This window comes from Cervus canadensis, chromosome 12 (assembly GCF_019320065.1).
Source record: "Cervus canadensis isolate Bull #8, Minnesota chromosome 12, ASM1932006v1, whole genome shotgun sequence".
NCBI classification, from domain to species: Eukaryota; Metazoa; Chordata; class Mammalia; order Artiodactyla; family Cervidae; genus Cervus; species Cervus canadensis.
Window position 1 is genome coordinate 18,919,287 of NC_057397.1, and position 19,945 is coordinate 18,939,231.

The 19,945-nt window shown below is 54.3% G+C and overlaps 1 long non-coding RNA gene across 2 annotated transcripts; it reads left to right on the forward strand.

The window, feature by feature from the left end:
• The first annotated feature begins 247 nt into the window (after positions 1-247).
• LOC122450992 lies at positions 248-17,736 on the forward strand. Of its 2 annotated transcripts, XR_006272281.1 has the most exons (5): positions 248-684; positions 6,383-6,475; positions 14,286-14,366; positions 15,152-15,233; positions 16,534-17,736. It is a non-coding gene; the product is annotated as an uncharacterized LOC122450992 (long non-coding RNA). The 2 variants fall into 2 exon arrangements; XR_006272282.1 differs by lacking the exons at positions 14,286-14,366; positions 15,152-15,233; positions 16,534-17,736 and adding an exon at positions 8,405-9,133.
• The last annotated feature ends 2,209 nt before the right edge of the window (positions 17,737-19,945 follow it).

The following is a 19,945-nucleotide window of genomic DNA, read 5'->3' on the forward strand; positions in this document are numbered from 1 at the left end:
AGGAGTATGGACCGCAGCAAATTTTCACTCGCCTTCTGATTGCAGAGTCTTCCTGCCTCCTCTCAGAACTGCGTCCTGCTGGCCCCTGTGGACGGTGAGGGAGGTGGATGCCTGCAGAGGAGGAAGGGACTTCACACCCTGGCTTTGCTGCCAACAAGCCACGAGTCTGGGCAACTGGCAGCTCGATAAAGGCAGGCCAGATGGGTCATCTCTGAAAGCGGGGCATGTTCTGCCCCTCTGGTGAGGATTCAGAATGTCTTTCCTAAGTACCAGTGAGAACTAAACAAGGCCACAGATGTAAAGCTCGGACATGAGATGCCCGGTAGATGATGTCAGGGCCTCCCGATTACTGTTGTTACTGGTGACTCAGCGGCTTCCCACGGGGCCTGCGGCCGGGAGGAGAGAGGACGCTCATCCCGCCCCTCCTGCGGGTGCCCCACTGCGCCTGAGTGGGGGACGGGGAAGGGCCCTTGGGGGTCTGTTTGGGACCATTTACTGGAGGAAGATGTAGCCTGCCTGTTGGTGACCGAAGCCTTGTAAACACTCCTGCAGCCCAAGAGATGGGGGAACGTGTGACTCCTGGAGCCTCCCTTGTCGTTACGATGAGATGACATGTCGGTTTCATTTCAGACTCTTCCTAAGGAGACTGAGCTGAGCATTCAGGGCCTTCAGGCTGGTGGAAAGGTGAGTGGGGCAACCCTGGCTTCCCTGTGTCCGCAGGACTCAGGGTAGAGTCTCGTGGCCAAGCTCGGAGAAGCCCTGGGTGGCCGAGAACAAGCCGCCCTTTCATCCCTGGCCTGGCTCGGCGAGCTCGAGGGGGAGGCAGAAGGGTAGCTGGTCCTCAGGGTGTCCCTGGGGAGCTGGCAACACCCCTGTTTCCATGTGTCCCCCCAAGGCTTGGGGTCAAACCCGAGGAGGAAGTGCTTCTCCCCTTTGGGCTGCAGCCCAGCCTGTGGTCAGAGATGCTGCTCCTGGTGCGAAGGACACACAGCCGTGGTTTCTGGACCTGGTGGCCTTGGGCTGAGGGCTGATGGGAGAGTGGGGGTGCCTGGGCTGGCGGGGCAGGCAGAGCCTCATGTCTGTCTGGGAGGAGGGCCGACACAGCAAGGCAACCCTTGATTTAAACTCGGGGACCAAGGTCCAGCTGTGGCCATCTGCTTGGGTGTCCTTTCTAGTGAACCCTGCCCTGCATGCTCGGCCCTTCTCTCTGCGGTTTCCTCGTGTGTGGAGGGGATTGACCTTGGGAAAGACTGAAGGCAAAAGAAGCGGGTGGCAGAGCGTGAGATGCTTAGATAGCATCGCTAACTCAATGAACATGAATTTGAACAAACTCCTGGAGACAGTGGAGAAGGGAGGAGCCTAGCATGCTGCAGTCCATGGGGTCGCAAAGGGTTGGACATGACTTAGTGACTGAGCAACAGCAACAGCTGAGACAGGGACTAGAGCCTGGTGAGCACGAGTCCTGGGTGTGGACCGAGCCCCTCACTGCCTGAGCCCCACCTCGCAAACTCCAGCCTCAGCCACCGAAACAAGGAATTAGGGGGAAATTTGTGAAATTATCTGGCACTGAGCAAGTGCTCAATGAAAATGAATTAATTTTTTTTGACTTTGCCAATGCCCAGTGTTGATGTGAGTTCTTCTAGAAATTCAATTCTGAATTCCTAATAAATAGTATGTTTATCATCTTTATCTATTGTATTGTTGTTCAGTTGCCCAGTCGTGTCCAGCTCTTTGTGACCCCATGGACTGCAGCATGCCAGGCTTCCCTGTCCCCCACCATCTCCCGGAGTTTGCCCAAGTTCAGGTCCATTGCATTGGTGATGCCATTCAGCCATCTCACCTATAATATTATTTGTAAATTACTTACAACCAGTTTTTCTTTGAGAACCCTTGCCTGAGCTCTGCCCAGACACAGAGCTGGAGCCGGCACGACTTTGTGCTTCTTCTGATTTTATTTTTCTAGGACAGTCTTGCTCAAGCAAATGGCCTGACTGTACTTCCCGGGAACTTCCGTGGTGTCCACACTCACACCCAAGAGTCAAGCATTGCTCACTGAAAAGTCGGGTTTTCTGGGCTGTGCAGTCAGGGTCCTCACTGGCTCTGATCCCCCAACCTCAGTTCCAGCCTGTTTGCCTGTTGAGTCTGTGGCATTTGAAGCAGGTTTGTTGTACTCTCCACATGCTGGATGGTTCAGAGAAGTTGCAAGATCTAGAATCTGAAAAAGTTTGCATTTTGCGTTTTACATCTTAAACTGTTGTTTCAGTTCTGGATTAAGATTTATATATTTGAAAATATTTCAGCTTCCCTAGCTCCTTCTAAAGTAAGTGCAGCATTTTTTTTCAAAGTTCAACATACACCTATCCTGTTTTCTAAGAAGTAACCTCTGGCCATTGACTGGCCACTGATGGACGAATCCCTCATGGTCTGTAGTCCTCACGGCCCCTGACAGGGTGTTGTCTTCAGTCGTACCTGGACACCCTGCCCTCCAGACAAAGGCCTCCCTGGACAGGACGGGCCAGCCCTCCTGTCTCTTCTGCCTCCTCCACAGACGCGTTCCGGGCCCAGGTCTCCAGGGGCCGTGGGCTGCCAGCCCTGGGCAGTTAGAAGCTGTATGGGCCAGTCGGGGTCTCCTCTCCTGGTCTCCAACGGCCCTATTGCTGGTGCCCCGTCTTGCTGGTGGTGGTGAGAGGCTGTGAGCCTCAGCCCCCAAAGGGAGGGAGGGCACCCTCTCCTCTTTGTGAGTGTTCTCAGGCTTCGCGAGGGTTTCTCAGGAAGCACCAGGGCTGCGGCCTTTCTCGGGCGGGTGGCCTCGGGCAGGGTGTGCAGGTGTCCCGTCCCTCCCAGCCTGGAGTCAGGAAGTTTTCCCTCAGGAGGTCCTCAGTGAGGTCGCCCAGTGCTTCTCCTCGTGGCTTCTCTTAGGGAAATGCTGCATTTTGGTGCCAGAGAACCTCTGCTGGTTCCTCTGGGTCCCCCGGGGACGGGGGACTGGGATCCTGGGTGTCCACCTGAGGTGACCTGGTTTCGGGAAACACATTCAGCTCCCACTCAAGTGGCCTTTCTTACAACCGTGAAGGCATCCACGTGCCCTTCCTGCCTCTCTCTGTCTCTGTCTTTCTGTCTGTCTCTGTCTCCCCATTCATCTCTGTGTCCTTGCTTCCGGAGCTGTGTGCCCTGGAGGCAGTTATCGGGAACTCTGCTCAAGGACGTCTGAGTCTTAGGAAAGCAGGCCCTTCTCAACTGTCCAGAGCCTCATCTGGGTCACATAACTTTTCTTTGGGTCTTGGCCAGAGATCACTTTTATTGGGAATAAGTTATTACTGCTAAGTACTGCTTTCCTAATCCTTCTGGATATTTAAGAATCTTCATCAGAAGATTCATCAGAAGCAAGTGGGCACCGGTAACTTTTGGTCTTTTCTGAATAAAATAACTTTGTCCAGGTGTAGCAAGAATTTATTTCAATATCAGGACAAGTTTTCATTGTGTTATTTACGATTCACTTATTTGCAAGTGATGGCTGGGAGGGGCGTGTTGCTCAGTCATGTATGGAAAACGTCCCCATGTTTTGGGACAGAGGTGATTTCCACACTCTGGGTGTCAGAGTCAAGACTTTGGAGATGGGGTGTCCCCAGTGGTCCTCACTGGGCTCCAGGGGGTGCGATTCGGGGCCATGTGAGTAAAACCAGGTGTGACCTTACATTGCAGAGGGTACATCCACCCAGTGAAAACACATCTTTGTTTTGGGAACATCCTAAGTTATAGAAGCCCTGCAACATTGAAAGAGAATAAACATTCTTTAAAAATCTTAAACTGAAATATATTTCATCCAAATAATGTCTTGCATGATATCATCTAAACATTTTGGTTCTGGTTGTTCTTTGCGATGGAATTAACTTTATTTTTTAAAATTAGTGGTTTTCTCTGGATCCCGTTCTGCCAGTTCATGGTATCATTGCTTTGATTTCTGTAGAATTTCTAAGAATCTTCATTTCAGATCCAGGAGTTCTAGTTTCCTTGTTACAGAACAAAACAGCATTTGATAGACTTTTAAAGAATCTACTACTCATGGAATTCTCCAGGAAAGCATACTGGAGTGGGCTGCCATTTCCTACTCCAGGGGATCTTCCCCACCCAGGGATTGAATCCACACCTCTTGTACCTCCTGCATTGGCATGAGCCTCCTGGGAAGCCCCTTGTCCTGACAAGCACATTCTTTCTACCTTGAGTTACGTAGCTGGGTTGGAGGACGCAGAACCCCCAGGCCTGCTGTGCCCAGGGCTCACCCCTTCAGGGTAGGGTCAGAGGCCTGTCTGCTTTCCTCCCACCCCTGGGAGATTAGATTTGGTGTCTGGCCAAATCCTTGGCTAGAAATCTCCAACAACAGGGCCTTTGCACTAACCGCCAAGTGTGCGGTCATCCCAGTAAATTTAAATGGACTTAACATGACTCTCACACCCCAGATGCCCCGCTGAGAGCAGAGGCTGGTTCATCAGCAGACGCGTGGGATCACAGGGGCTCTCTCAGCAGAGTTGTTTCATCAGCACACGAATGGGGTCAGACGCAGCGAGACTGAGCAGCCTTGGCAGTGAAAGTGAAAGTCCCTCAGACATGTCTGACTCTTTGCGACCCCGTGGACTATGCAGTCCATGAAATTCTCCAGGCCAGAATACTGGAGTGGGTTGCCTTTCCCTTCTCCAGGGGATCTTCCCAACCCAGGGATTGAACCCAGGTCTCCAACATTACAGGCAGATTCTTTACCAACTGAGCCACAAAAGCGCGGAGTTGGAAGTCTGATGATGCTGGGTGCTGGGATCTGCTGTGGTCTCTTCCCATTGAGAGGCACCCCTGCCCCCACCCTGGGGACCAGAGGCTGAACTTTCTGGGCTGTGCCCTGCCCAGGGGAAGAAAGCCCAAGAGAGGCCAACCTGGCTGCCCAAGGCGCTGTCCCCCATTGGTGGCCAGTGGCTCTCTGGGCGGGGCTGGCACCCGGAAACCCGAGGACGGCCAGGCGGGTGCGGCTGGGACTTCTGTCTGGGAGGACACAGTGATGGGTGTGACTGCACCGGAGTGCGTGGCAGGCAGGCGCTCAGGACCAAACGTGGAGGAAGGATGTGCTTGTCAGCCCCCCTCGCAGTACAGACTGCATCCGTGCGTCTGAGTCGGGGGCTGACAAACGGCCCATTGTGCCAGGATCGGGTTAAGTCACCCAGGCAGCTGACTCGGCTTCAGGACTTGGAAATGGCATTTCTCACCTCCTCCGCACTGGTCTTTTCAGTTGCTTGCCAAGTCGAAGGGGAAAGAAAAAATCCCTTAATTCTGGTTAGAAGTGTTTCAAATGTTACATAAAGAGGCACTTGGCTGGTTAACTGGCTCAGTTCTGCCTGGGTTTCATCTCAGGAAGCATTTAAGCTCGCTCCCCAGGACTGCACCCCTAGTAAACACCCTGCTTTAAGGGCCCTCGGCACACGTAGGCTCATTGTTCCGCCTAAGAACCATCAGTTTATAAAAATCACAAACACATTGTGTTTGCTGGAATATCCTGCTCTACATTTGAAAAGGTGTAATAAATTCCAGTTTGAAAACTCAAGTTCTCTAAGGTGCTTCTTTTCCTGTAGGTTCTGCACTTTGGCCTCAAGAGAGGCTCAGTCACGTGGGCACGTGGAGAGCCAGCTTGCCCACGTGGTGTGGCACTCTGCATCTGATACGTTAGGGGTTTTCATTCATCAGTGAAATTAGGAAATTCCATGACACTTTCTAATGTTCTCACTAGCTCACTTTTTTTTTTTTTTTTTGCTGCACATTTATAATCGTGTAGACAGGACAAGTTCCAGCCTCCACTAACCACCTAGCGAGGATGTTGAGATTTTAAGCTATAGAAGTTGCTCTTGGTTTAGCTAGGTTCTTGCAGTTAGAGGAAGTGCTGTGTGCCCTGTTCTGGTGGGCTCGGGGGGGTGCCATGGTCGTGGGTCTCTGTGCTTTGTGGTGGGAACACAGCTCCACACCTGGTCTCAGAGCACAAGTGGAGACGTTCTCCCCGTCATGGGGGTGGTCCCCGGGGACAAGGTGCTGGGGTGAACCCGGCTGTGTTGGGGGTCCTCTCCAGCCACTGGCGCTTTGAGTTTGGAGTAGAACCTGCTCCCTGGTGGGCGGGTGGTGCCATGCAGGATTGTTAGTTGTGACAAACCCAGTTCCTTCTGATATTCCTCCCCCTCCCTCCCCTCCCCCTCCTTTTCCCCTCCCCTCCCCCTCCTTTTCCCCTCCCCTCCCCCTCCTTTTCCCCTCCCCCTCCCTGCCCTCCCCCTTCCTCCCCTCCCCCTCCTTTCCCCTCCCCCTCCCATTCAGGAGTTTATTCTCTCTAACTCATTTTCTTGCTCTTTCATTTCAGGCATGATTTGTTTCCTTAGGAATTCCTTCTATAGTACTTGGAGCTTTGTGGATAAAGCAGCAGTCAGAGACGCCCTGTAGAAATGGAGTGGAGGTAATTAAAGACACACGAGTGTGTACTCTTTCCTTTGAAGACTGAGGCCTGCAGGCCCTGCTCTAGATCTGTGTGCTCGGCTGTGATGCGGGATGTTAGCGGTGGTGCTGCAAGGCCTTCAGGGTGTCGGGCCTGGGCTGGGCCTGGGTGGGTGGATGGACCCCCGCACCGGTGTCCTGTCAGTTCAGATGAACTGCTCAGTCCTGGTCCCAGATCCCGGCTCTTCAAAGCCCAGGGTCAGGTTACGTTTTATAAGAAGAAAGTCAGATTCAAAGCCTGGCAGAAGATAATCTAGTCTTAACTCAGAGACACTCACAGACGTGCTTTTGATATTTATGTGCTGTATTTTCACAACACTTTCTGTAGGTTGGGACTTAAACCTGGGAGGGTTCTCGCCTGAGCCAGCCTGGATTCCATCTGGTCACAGGCTTAGCCTCCCGCCCTCAGGGGCTCTGGGTCCACGGCCAGGACCCACGACTTGGATCCAAGCCCTTGTGGGGGCTGCTGCAGGGCCTGTGAGCTAGGCCCTCTGGGCAGAGGCGTCTGACGTGCTGCCTTCACTGAGCCCCTGGCCCAGCCACTTCACCATGGACAGGACACTGTGCTGTGGTCCCAGGGTCCCCAGGGTGCACTTTGTCCAGTTAGAAGGTCCAGACTCCAGCCTACCCTGTCCCTTTGAATCCCTGAGCATGCAGCGGGCCTGGACCCTGTTGTCTGTCCTCTTCCTGAGAAGCCCGGGCGTTTCCCAGAACACTTGTTGAGAGGAGCTGCCCCACTTGGGCGGCCATGAGCTGGGGGCAGAGCTTTGGAGGCCTGGGCAAGGGAGGGGCTGGGCACCCCGCCGAACCCCTCCTCCTGTGGGCCCAGGCGGGCTCTGATGTCCACGGGGATGCTGCCCCCCTCCACCAACCCCCGCCTTCATTAGGGAAATGACTGTTTTCCTTGCATTCCAGGCTCCGAGTTCATTTGAACGTTTGGGGATCTGTGGGGACAGTGGCAGATGGGGCTGAGGGCCGGGGGGAGGAGAGTTGAGGGAGTAAGTAAGTGTCAAGGAATTCATTGTCTGCGCTCCACCTGTTGCTGCTCTGGTCCCAATCAACCTGCTCGCCAGGCTGGAGCCAGCGGACATCTGGAAACACTGCTCTGTTTATAAACTTGGCATGGAGCAGCGCTCGCGGCCTGACCTCCCACACGAATCTGGAAACAATTAGAGAAGATGATAGGCAGGCCCGAGAACGCTCCAGGGAGGAGGAGCCTGCAGGGGAGGGGTGCCCGGGGGAGCCCGCGGGGTGCGGGAACCGTCCTGGGGTGTAAGGAGCTGGGGTCTGGGAGGGAGGCCCGGATGGGGGAAGGGCGCCCGGGGAGTGGGAGGGAGCCAGGGTGGGTGAGGGGGCCAGAGATCTGGTGGGGGAGTGGGGTACGGAGAGAAACAAGGGTTGGGGGGAACTTGGGAGGCCTGGACTCCAGGGAGGTCTGGATGGGACCCTGGGTAGGGTGTTTGCAGCCCCCAGTGCCCCCAGCCTGCCCTCACTGTGAGCTCGGAACCAGCCCATCGTGGACACAGAGAATCCAGGCCTTTCTGGTCCCTGTAAGAAAAACATCACACAGTCTCAGCTCATTTTTTTTAGTTTCGGAAACACATTCTTGAAAAGCACTTTTTAACCACAGGAAGTTTAAGCAATGTGCCATTTTCCCGCAGAAAAACTAAGAGATACTTGAAGTGCAGAGGGCAGTTCTCTAAACAGGGCAACCCTGGCTGGCCCGGTGCTGGGCCCCGTGGGGTTGGACCCCGTGGCGCTGGGCCCTGGCAGACAGATGAGTGCCCCGCTCTGAGCTCCGGAGCCAATTTAGGCCGGAGTCTGCAGCCGCAGGAGGTGAATGAGTCTCGTCCTCTTCACTCAAGAAACACTTTTTTCTCTTTCTCTGCAGAACTGAAATGTGATTCCCAACCCAGAGTGGATGCTCTTTTCACGCTCAGCTGGGTCTCTAACTCCTGAAATATTAATCTGTAAGAGCTGCTGGCAAACCAATCATTGGCACAATTAACAAGCTCCTGGTTGGCCACACAGCCTTGAGGACGGGAGGTCCTGGGGGTGGGGGTCAGCTGAGCCACTGGGAGGGTGGCATCCCCCCAGCCTTGGTCCCACTCTGCCTGGTCTCCAGGATCAGCCCGAGTGCATTTGCTAAGATTTCTGAAAGTTGCTCTGTCCATGATCACATGTCACATGTCAGCTCACATCCGGGCACTCTCTACTCTCTGAGCACAGAACTTTGAGGCCCAGTCTGGTCCCACCATCCACCCCCTGCACTTTTCTTCTTTGCATACATGTGTCCTTTCATACTCCCTGCTTCTTATGCAGTGGTTTCCATTTAGGACATAGGACGAGTACCATCCAGGGATGTGAAAAATCCAGCCTGAGGCCCCAAACAGAGTGGGTCCTGCTCTCTGGGCAGATGCAGAGCCCCCGGAGACGAAAACCTCATAAGCCAACTGTAGACTCGGTGCTTTGCTGCAAGAGGATTCATTTGAGCTATAATAAAAAGTAGTGTGTTTATTTAACCCCTGTAAGCTGATCTCCTTGGTCTTCATGAACTGGCTGGGCAGCTAAGGACCCACATTCCTTCCACAGTTAATAAAACTTCATATTTTTCTCTGTATTCATAAATTTAATTGCACTCAGACCCACTTAATCTACATTAGTTTTTGAAACTTTAACTAGATTAAAAAAACATAAGCGCTCTCATCCCTCCCCCCCCGACCCTCCCTGCAACAGGCAGCATAATCATCATCTTTAAGTTAGACGACATAAATTGGAAATTTTACTGTTTTTGTCATTCGGAAATCATCTCTCATCTTTACAATTTTCTGACCTGGAGATTGTAGCGATGTAAAGTGACTTGGTCACAATTCTTCCTACGATAATACACTTACAATTTAAGTGCTTCTATTTGTTCAATTTGATTAAAAGCCCACAACCAAAAGCAACAATAAAATCCCCACCAAGCCAGACCTAACGGACTTCACCCAGGACCCCCTGTAAGTCCTTTGTGATGCCCGCACGTGCTGGGGGAGAAACTTCTTCCAGAGACCCGAGGAGGTGGGCTGCCCTCAGCTGCCACGGGGCTTCCTTCTGCTCCCTCTACCCGCTCATGGTGGGTTTTGAACACCAGTGGCATTTCTAGCAGTCATTTTGCTTTCTCTTGAGAGAAATAAATGTGGCTTCTCAGCCTGAGAGCTGGTCACCCAGCCTGGAAGCCTGGCCAGCGGCCGTCACCCCCTCTACTGTGGCCTCCCTTGTGCAGAATCTTCTCCAAACCCAGCGATTCGAAGGCACCTTAAAACTGCTTGTCATGAGGAAGCGCCCTCCTTCTCAAGAACCACAGCAAGGGCGGCTGCTCCTGGGCGCCTGCTCGGGCATGGGGTGAGCTGGACGCTGCCTGACCGTGTCCAGTGACTCCGCTGGCGTCTGTCGAGTGGCCGGAGCTCCTCACTTTGCTGCTTGACCTCCGGTGGCCTTGGGAGGTGCTGACCCTTGCCTGCCTTGTGTCCTGGACCCTGCACGCTGTGGTTCAGCCACATGTCGATGGGACACCATTGCTCTCAAGAAGATAGGGTCCAGAGGCCTCTGTGTGCCTCCTGACTGACCGCCTTTCCAATCATGGCCCCGGTCACTGTGCATTTCCACAAATGCTCTCCTCACTTTGAGGGTTTACGTTTGCTGCTCCGTCTGCTTGAAATGAGTGGCATTGGTGGTTCAGTGGTAGAAATCTTGCCTCTTACTTGGGAGACCTGGGTTTAATTCCCAGCCAATGCTTTGTGCTCATATTTCTTGGGCCTTCCCAGGTGATGCTACTGGTACACTATCCATCTACCAGTGCAAGAGATGCAGGGGTCAGGAAGATCTCCTGGAGGAGGAAATCGCAACCCGCTCCAGTATTCTTGCCTGGAAGATCCGGTGGACAGAGGAACCTGGTGGGCTACAGTCCGTGGGATCTCAGAGTTGGACGTGACTGAGCATGCGCCTGCACACAGGCAGGTATACGTTAATATTTGCCTCTGCCTGAAACACTCTTCCCACCACTTCAGGTCGGGTCCCTCACCCACTTCAAGAAGCCTGGATGCTGAGGTTGGGTGACCAGCAGCCCATGGACTCCTGTGTTTGTCCCATCAGGAGACTTCCCACTGTCACTGCCTCAGTCTTTCACCAGCTGACCCCAGGCTTCAGCTGCACCAGACGTGTGCTCACCCTGCGTCCGCCTGTACATGTGGGTGCTGGCCCTGCAGTCATGTGAGCCGTTCCAGGACAGGGTGCCCGGGGAACAGGAGTGTGTGAGGTCCAGAGTCAGACTCGTGTTCAACACGGTAATTAATGGGAAGGCAACTGGAAAAGGAACATTACTTGGTCCTCCCTGGAGGTTCTTTGACGGTTCAGTTCAGTTCAATCCCTCAGTCGTGTCCGACTCTTTGCGACCCCTTGGACTGCAGCATGCCAGGCTTCCCTGTCCATTACCAACTCCTGTAGCTTGTTCAAACTCACGGCAATCGAGATGGTGATGCAGTTCAAACATCTCATCCTCTGTCATCCCCTTCTCCTCCCACCTTCAATCTTTCCCAGAATCAGGGGCTTTTCTAAGGAGTCAGTTTTTTGCATCAGGTGGACCAAGTATTGGAGCTTCAGCTTCAGTATCTGTTCTTCCAATGAACATTCAGGACTGATCTCCTCTAGGATTGACTAGAGGTTTGATTGACTAGAGCCCCTGATTCTGAGAAAGACTGAAGGTGGGAGGAGAAGGGGATGACAGAGGATGAGACGTTTGAACTGCATCACCAACTCAATTGCTATGAGTTTGAACAAGCTACAGGAGTTGGTAATGGACAGGGAAGCCTGGCGTGCTGCAGGTTTGATCTGCAGATTGAACTGTAAGGTTTGATCTCCTTGCAGTCCAAGCAACTCTCAAGTGTCTTCTCCAACACCACAGTTCAAAAGCATCAATTTTCCAGCACTCAGCTTTCTTTATGGTCCAACTCTCACATTCATACATGACTACTGGAAAAACCATAGCTTTGACTAGATGGACATTTGTTGGCAAAGTAATGTCTCTGCTTTTTAATATGCCATCTAGGTTGGTCATAGCTTTTCTTCCAAGGAGCACATGTCTTTTAACTTCATGGGTGCAGTCACCATCTGCAGTGACTTTGGAGCCTAAGGAAATGAAGTTTGTCACTGTTTCCATTGTTTCCCCATCTATTTGCCATGATGGGACCAGAGGCCATGATCATTGTTTTTTGAATGTTGAATTTTAAGCCAGTTTTTTCACTCTCCTCTTTCACTTTCATCAAGAGGCTCTCTGACAGTTACCAGGCTCTTTACGGTTATAGGCACGAAACAGCCTTCTTTCCAATGGTGTTTCCTTCTATTATCATTAGTGATGAAAATTGGATTTATTTCGCATATTACAGTGCAGGGTTTGATGTTGTTTTTATGTGAACGTAACTGCTCTGTAAAACCTCAAGCGTTTTTCTCTCCGAGAATTGGCAGATGAGAGGTTATATAAACTTGTGGCCAGCGGAGAGGTTCCCAAAACATCGCAGTGGAGGCAGAGGAAACAGAGGGCAGGAATGCCGGTGTCTGGGTCCCTCCTGCAGATGGAGGGGAGTGCTGGCGTCTGCTCTTTATTATGGGGCTGCTCTCCATCACAGGCTCGCTCAGGGGAGTCAGGCATTCTGCTGGAGGTCACACAGCCTCTCTGGGACCCTACTCTGAGTCTGCGAGCGAGAGTGGGTTTCTTTGCGGGGACGCCCCCATCCCCATCCCTTATGGTCCTGGGCACGGAGACGGACCCCTGCTCTCAGCCTGATCATGCGCCTGGTGGTGACCACATGCCCAGAGGGTCACACCCCGTAGGGGGCCCACCCAGGCACCTGCTTTCCTGTTCGAGCCTGTCCTGCGTGGACACTGCTGGCCTGATCTCTGATCCTGTGGTGAACGTCTGGGGATTCCCAGGTTGGAGGGGTTCATGTCCTCACCAGTGATGAGAGCAGGGGAGGCTGACCTAGGGCATCCTGCATCTCCATCTTATTACCATAGAATCCCCAGGGGAACCATCAGGCATGAGGTGCGGGGGCTCTAGGAATCCCTCGAGTGCCTCTGTCCCCCTGCCGGCTCCCGTCCAGTGCCTGGCCCACATGGGCTGTGAGCCCTGAGCCTGCGCTGACTCCCAGGAGGCTTCTGTGTGCAGAGTCTGGCCTCTCTACCCTCCGGCCCCTGTGGGTATTTCAGCCTCCTCTGGGGACCACTTCTCACAGTGGGCAGGTGGGCGGCGGTGGTGGCAGGAAGATGCAGGGCGGGAGGAGGGAGTGACTGCACGCGGAGTAAACACCCTCGTGACTGTAGACGTCAGTGCTGGTGTCTAGTCATTGGTTTTACACCTGAATTCCTCCCGCGTGTCTCTGTGTTAACATGACCGTGTGGGTCACAGACAGCAGTGGGCTTGGGAAGCCGAGTGTCAGCAGGAAGGCCACCCCCGAATGACACCCACCTTCCTAGGGAGGGTCGTGACCCCACTCCATCCTTCCACTCCACTCGGGCGACACCCCCACGCATCCTGTTCAGAGGCAGCTCAGATCCGGCTGTTTTCCTCCTGTTTTTCATCACAGAGCATGAGGGAAGGCCAGGAGGTGCCCGTCTACCCACGGGGTCTGGAGGAGGCCTGACTGCTGTCTGCAGAGAGGGGAGGAGGCCTGGCCGGCCCTTGGGCTGCCCACGGCCCTGTCAGTCAGTGGCCTGGGCCCCATCTCGCCGGCCACCAGTCTGCGTATATGGTCCCGGTGAGAGCACCGGGCAGGGTCACAGGAAGGGAACCTGAGACATGGACGCCCTCTCCGGAGAGCCTGTCCCTTCTACCACCTGGGTCAGTGTGATCACCACGGTGCAAGCCCATCATCACTGCAGCCAGGACCCCAGACAGGCCAAGTCCTGTGCTGGACACAGAGCTGACCACACGCTTTCACACACACGTGTCAGGCAGGGCCCATGGCTGCTCACCGTTCTTCTGTGCTTAAGTCCGGACTTTAGGTCTGGAGCAGGCTTCTCGGCCTGTCTGGGGCTTCAGTCCTACAGAGAGGCACATGGAACCCCACCCCCAGTGGCTGCAGGCGACAGAGCTTGGGAGGCACAGCAGGAACTGGCCTGCAGGGAAGGGGTCGTCCAGGACGGCTGGCCTGGGGCGGTGACTCTGGAGGGGGATGGAGGAGGCCCCACCTGTTCACACCACAGTCACAGAGGTGTCCTATCAGGCCTGGGGGCCACACCCAGGATGAGTGAGGGCCTGGCCTCAGAGCACTTCCCTAGGGTGACCGGCACCAGTGGAGCTGGGCCAGCCTGGGTCTTTGACCTGCTCTTGGAGGCTCTTTACTGATAAAAGTCAGTAGGCGATTCCAAAAGAGAGGGGCCAGCCAGCTCTGTAGGAAGCTCTATAGGAAGCTGTGGACCTGAGTTCTGGGTCACAAATTTTTCCCCAAAGAATATGTTAAAAAAAGTTTTTTTTACTGTAGTATAGTTGATTTACAATGTTGTATTAGCTTCTTCTGTACAGCAAAGGGATTCAGTTAGACATATGTATGTCCGCTCTTTTTCAGATTCTTTTCCCTTATAGGTCATTATTGAGTGGAATTCCCTGTGCTTGTTAGTTATCTACATACACAGAGTAGTGTGTATATGCTTTTAAACTTTTTATGTGAGATGAAGAATCAGTGCAGTTGTGAGAGATGATGCAGAGACGCCCATGACCATTTACCCGGTCTCCCTAGGTAACGCCCCATGAACCTGCCGACCGACACCTCCGCATCACAACCTAAAGCTGAGTTTGTGCAGCTGCAGACTTCCCCATGGTGAGTCTGTTTATCTGTTTACTTGTCCCCAGGGACCCCACAGGGTCCCTGTGCTTCCCTTTGGGGTCACCCCCACCCCTACCCCTGGTGAGTACAGTCTCTTTTCCATCTTCGAGTGTTGTCCAGTGTGTGTGGGAGGCGTCCTCACTGAGCATCATTCCTTGAGGCCTGTCCTCCTTGTCCGCTCTCTGTATCCTTCCAGTCTGAGCATCTTCCACAGTCTGGAAGGAACACCTTTCCTGTAACCACTCATGGCTGAAGGACACCTGAGTTGACCCCATTTTTGGCTATTACAAATAATGCTTCCAGAAGCATTTGCATACACATTGTTGTGTGAATATAATTTTCTAGAATAAAAACAGAAATCCTTTCAAATTCCTGAGTAAATGGTCCGAGGGGTCCCCAGGCCACTGTGGGGAAGAGCATGGAAGTGAGGGTTTACCTGGACAGCCGCCCACACAGGGAACAGCCCTCTGGGGGCCTGTGGCTCTGGGCTGCTCCTCCTGCTCCATCCCGGCTGGCAGCCGCCGGTCGAAGAAGAATTTATTTCTGACGGCCCTGAGCAGACACTTCAGTTTAACACCTTCAGTTAAACAGAACACCTTCAGTTTAACAGAATCAAATTATCACCTAAGAAGATCTTTCATGTTTCCTGTGGCTCAATATTTTCAAATGTACCAGCTTCAAAATTTTAACCGGTTACTTTGAAAAGGTTGGGGATGTAGACTTGGGATTCTGCTGTACTTGTAACAGAAAGGTAGTATTATTTTATGATTATTTTATAGTCATACCTGAAACAAAGCGTCCTTCTCTTTCCTGATGATGTTGTGCAAACAAGATGGTCCTCCTTGCTTCTCAGACCATCAGGTGAGTATTAGCACCATTCTCATTTCACAGGTGAGGTGGAGTCAGTTTCTGAAGTTCTCAGAACTGGGGCAGATGAAGGTGAGTGGACCCAGGCGGCTTGAGGAGAGTCCAGGACAGCCTCCCGAGCTGTCGGTCATCTGAGGGGTCTGTGTGATGCCAGCTGAGACTTGCCTCTTGGATCCGAAGGTGGGGTTCACTGTGTAGACGCTGCCAGGTGGATTGTGTTTATCCGGTGTTAGCATCAGCCTCGTCCCTATTTAGGACCGGGGTCATCTCTCAGCAGCTGTCCTGAAAGCACAGCCGATTAAATAGATACTGATACACAGAGTTCTTTGTCTGCGGAAAGGATATACAAGTCAAAACACTTTTCCTGCAGCTCCCGGTTGGTCAGAGCGGACACATTGTGTTTCAGGACACAGTTCAGGGTTGCTTCCTCTAGCTGCCCACCCCCGTGCTGACCGCACACTTTCCTTCTCACTCACAGGAGGTGCTTCCTGTGTGAGCCCCCCCACCCACGGCCCGCAGCATCTCCGCGGCCACCTGGTTGCCCACCGCGTCCTCCTCTGGTGGGGAGTCCCCGCCCCCTGCAGTGACCACTCTGCTCGGAGATGGTCTCAGCCACAATTCTCTCTACCCTCTCACTCTGCTGCAGTGAGAGGAGGCGAGGGGGGTTCTGAAAGCGGGGATGTGGTTTTTGGCTGCCTGACCCATGTGGCCACGGGCAGCCACACACCAGTGCTAGTGAGGGACTCTCCTGCCCCCAGGCCCGGAGACACGCTGCCAGGACCGCCCTCTCTTCATCTTGTGGTCCGAGGGGTTTGGGGGCTGCAGAATGCACCCACGCGGCCTCTTCATGCTCCTCACCCATGTCCCTGCCTCCAGCCCTTCATGCTGGATACTCAGCCCTGATTTCTGCTCAGGTTGAGTAAATGGTTTGTCAGTGTTTGTCTGTAGAAATCAGCCACTTTGCACCCCGAGACGTGGCCTCAGGAGAATAAACATTCTTTATTTCCAAATCGTAAGAAAGTGGGTCCCTCCTGTGTGGAGGAAGGCTTGTGGACTGGGGAATTTAGGACCCTGTCCTGGAGGACAGGTGGCCGCTGATCCCCCAGGTTGCTGTTCACGAGGTTTCTGGGAGGCTCGTTTATCCTGACTGTCCTGGGTGTTGTCAGCACAGGGGCTGGACATGGCTCTAATTTTGAGAACGTGAAGAAGGAAGCTCTTGGCCAGATCAGTTTCTGAAACTCCTCTTTCCATGACCGAAAGTAGCTCTGCTTTAACAAGCATTCTTTGCTCGCAGCTCTGCTTCTCATCTGGCCCAGCCTCCTGTGAAGTCATAGCTCTGTGATATGGCAGCCGTTACCAAGATGGAAATGATTAGGACGTCACGGGAGCTGGCACAGGATGGCCCATGTTCCGGACAGGACCAGGACCCCGGGTCCCAGCCACAGCTCTGTTATCCACCCAGCCCTGCTTGGTGGCTGGGGAAAGCCGCTTCGCCTTCCCCAAGTCGATCCTCGCGGTCTGCTGGTCATGGCCTCAGAAGCTTGGATGCCTGCGCCTGGACCAGCTGTTGTCTGTTGTCCCTGGGGATGCTAGGCTCCCCCGGGTAACGGGATGAGGCAAGCCTTTCTGGGACACCTTTCAAGTTGGGAAACTGGAGCACAGGCTCTGAGAGAAGGCAGCTGCAGGAAGTCTGGCAGAGGCACCCATCCCCTCTGCTGAGAACAGGAATGAGCCTGGCTGTGGGCTTGGATGAGCTGGAGGGGGAGGACATCCCGAAGGACTGAGGAGGGTGTTTCTATACTGAAGATTAACCTCGGGGTTGTGGGGTGGGGGGGGGGAGGCTCAGAGGGAGAGGACAGTGGTCATCAAACTTTTCCATAATCAAACTTTTTAGGAGACAGTTTAGCTGAATCAGTCTAACCTTTGAGATAATGCTCTTTAGAAGAAAACAGAAGATGAGATTTTCACAGTGAGGGAACGAGCAATGTGAGACTTTGCTGCTCTTGCTGCCCCAACCCAATCCTTCCTCACATAGTTGTCACCGTTCCCCTGGGAGACTGAAACCACCAGTCTCCTCTTCTGGCCTGGGGACTCCTTGTCTGTAGCCCCACTTGTGGGGGTGAAAGGCTGGAGCCCACCCGCCCACCTGTGCTCAGCTGTTGGGGCTGGTGTCTGGCCAACTGATAGACCTGGTAGGTCTTCTGCCTGTCACACCCCCCAGCTTCAGGGACTTTCACAGAAACATCCAGTTATCACCTGCCCGCTTCAGTGGAGGAGAGGGGTCCGGACCACTGTGGACAAGTGTTAACTTCCTGGGTGTGAACGACGAGAAGGCACAACCTGCATGGATGATTTGTGTTTCATCTGGGGACTGTACAGAGGACTGTAGTCCAAAGGTGGCCTCTCAGTAGCTCAAGGGGCCATCCTGAAAAGGTCAGAGAGGAACCAGGACCTAAAGGAGCTCCTGGCTGAGAAAAAAATCCAGTTAACAGCAAGAGATATCTGCTGATCACTGAAAACAGATACCACCAGTTAGCGACTTAATGCTTGTCTAGGTATGGGAAGATGCCAGAGTCTGATGGGCCGACCTGGTTCTCAGGGGTCCATCCACCCACCCTTGGTCTCCCCCATCCAGGCGCGGGGCGGGCTCCCCAGAGCCTGGAGTCAGCATCCCAGCCTCAGCTCACCCCACCGCCTGCTCACCCTGCTTCCCCAGCCTGGCTCACCTGCCCCCATGTGGAGGGGCCTGTCCGGACCTGGTCCATGTCACTCAGAAACCCCAGTTTGTTGTGGGCCTGTCCCCAGAGCCCTACCCTCACAGCCACCTGCCCTCCAGGACACCTGCCGGGAATTTCAGAGGCAGCATGTCTACGACATCAGTGGTGGTGCCCCTCCTCCCCCGCAGAAATCCCATTTCAGGAAATGAGACCACTGTCCACTCCGTCTACTGAGTAAGACAATGGGGCTCCCGTGAGCACTTCCGTCCACCCCCTGCCCGCATGCCCAGCTGCTCTTCCTGCCTGTTTCCTCTCTCTGTGGCCCCCCCCGGGGGTCCTCACCTCCCTTCCCACTGCTGTCCTTGGGTTCACCCCACATGGCCTATGCTGGCCCCGCCGCTCCCCCCGCCCTCCGCCAGGTCTCCCTGTTTCCCTCTGGTCGGCCACAGCCTCGTGTCCACACCCTGTAGAGAGCCCCTCCAAAAGCCTCCCTGAATCACAGACCTACAGCTGGCCCACGTTTCCTGACAGCTCTCGGCATCCTGGTCCCCTCTGTCTGGGCTTTCCAAGCTGTGGGCAGCCCCGACCTCCCTCCCGAGCACAAGACCGCTTCCTCTCCCCAAACATCAGCTGTCTCCTCCTTGGCCCCAGGGCCCTGCGCTGCCCAGGACACACCTGCACAGCTCTGCATGGCCCTGCACGGCCTGGGAACTGCCTCCCAGGGTCACCACGCGGAGCCTCGGGGCGCCTGTCCACACTCTGCCCGGCAGGTCAGGCAGGTTCTCACCCATCCCCTCTGTTACTCTCTATTCCCTTTAAGAACATTTTCGCACACAAGCAGACAGGTGGTGTCCATGACAAACCCAGCCCCGGACAGAACCTGGCCTTTCTAGAAGGAACGGTGAACACCTGCTGGAGGCCCATGCCCACCTACTCACCAAATGACCAGCAGGAGGGGCAGCTGCAGTGGGCATTTTCCCAGGGATGGCCAGCCGGAGCCCGAGGCTTCTGTGGAACCAGCTCTGGGCTCCTAGGACCAGACCCCACTTCTCAGGGAGCACCCATAGCCGTGGGTGCTGGTTCCTTCCCACGGTGGCAGGCGTGAGCTGCAGGGTCCAAACTGCCAGCCGTGGGTCTAGGTGGGGAGCAGGTGGTGTCTGCCTGCTCCATCCCCTAAGAAGAGGGTGGGGTCCAGGGAGCCCAGGAGAATCCCCCCGGGCCCTCTTCTTTGTGAGCTGGGATTTGCCCCTGGAGCTTGTTCCCCAAGGCAGCCAAGTGCTGACAGTGCGGCCCCGAGCTTGAAACTGGCAGCTCTGCTTCTGCCGCTTCCACCCTCAGAGCAGAGGGCTGTGCGGTGACACAGGGACGTGCCCTCGTCTGTGTGTGACACATGGGTGTCTTGTGTGTGACCAGTTGCATGGCAGTGAGCACAGCAAGAGCTCTCGCCAGCCTCCTGCAGCCTCCGGCTCTGCACCGAGGACCGGGTTCCTGTTGTCTATCTGCCACTGGGCTCCCTGGCTGAGCTCCCTATGCAGATCCACCAGACTCAGCCCACCCTTCAGCCTCAGGGTCTTGTCTTTCCAGCTCCACCTCCTTCTCCTGGGCCCCAGTGTCAGCCTCCTTCAGATAGCGCTAACCCTGCAAGCCCCTCTCTCCACCTGTGTCCCCCCCTGCCCCCCCTCCCCCCGCTTCTCGTGATTCGTTCATGGGACTGTTCACTTCTCCAGCCTATCTGATCCTCCCCTTCCCTGGCCCTGAGTCTGTGACCCTGGGCTGTACATTCACGGCAGACCCTGGCCTATCCAAGCAGAGTTGCTCCTTGGGTGTAAAGATGGTAAAAGGCCTCATTAGTCATTTTTGTCCCTGTCCCTTGGACAGCAAGGAGATCAAACCAGTCAATCCTAAAGGAAATTAACCATGAATATTCATTGAAAGGACTGATGCTGAAGCTGAAGCTCTAATACTTTGGCCACCTGATGCAAAGAGCAT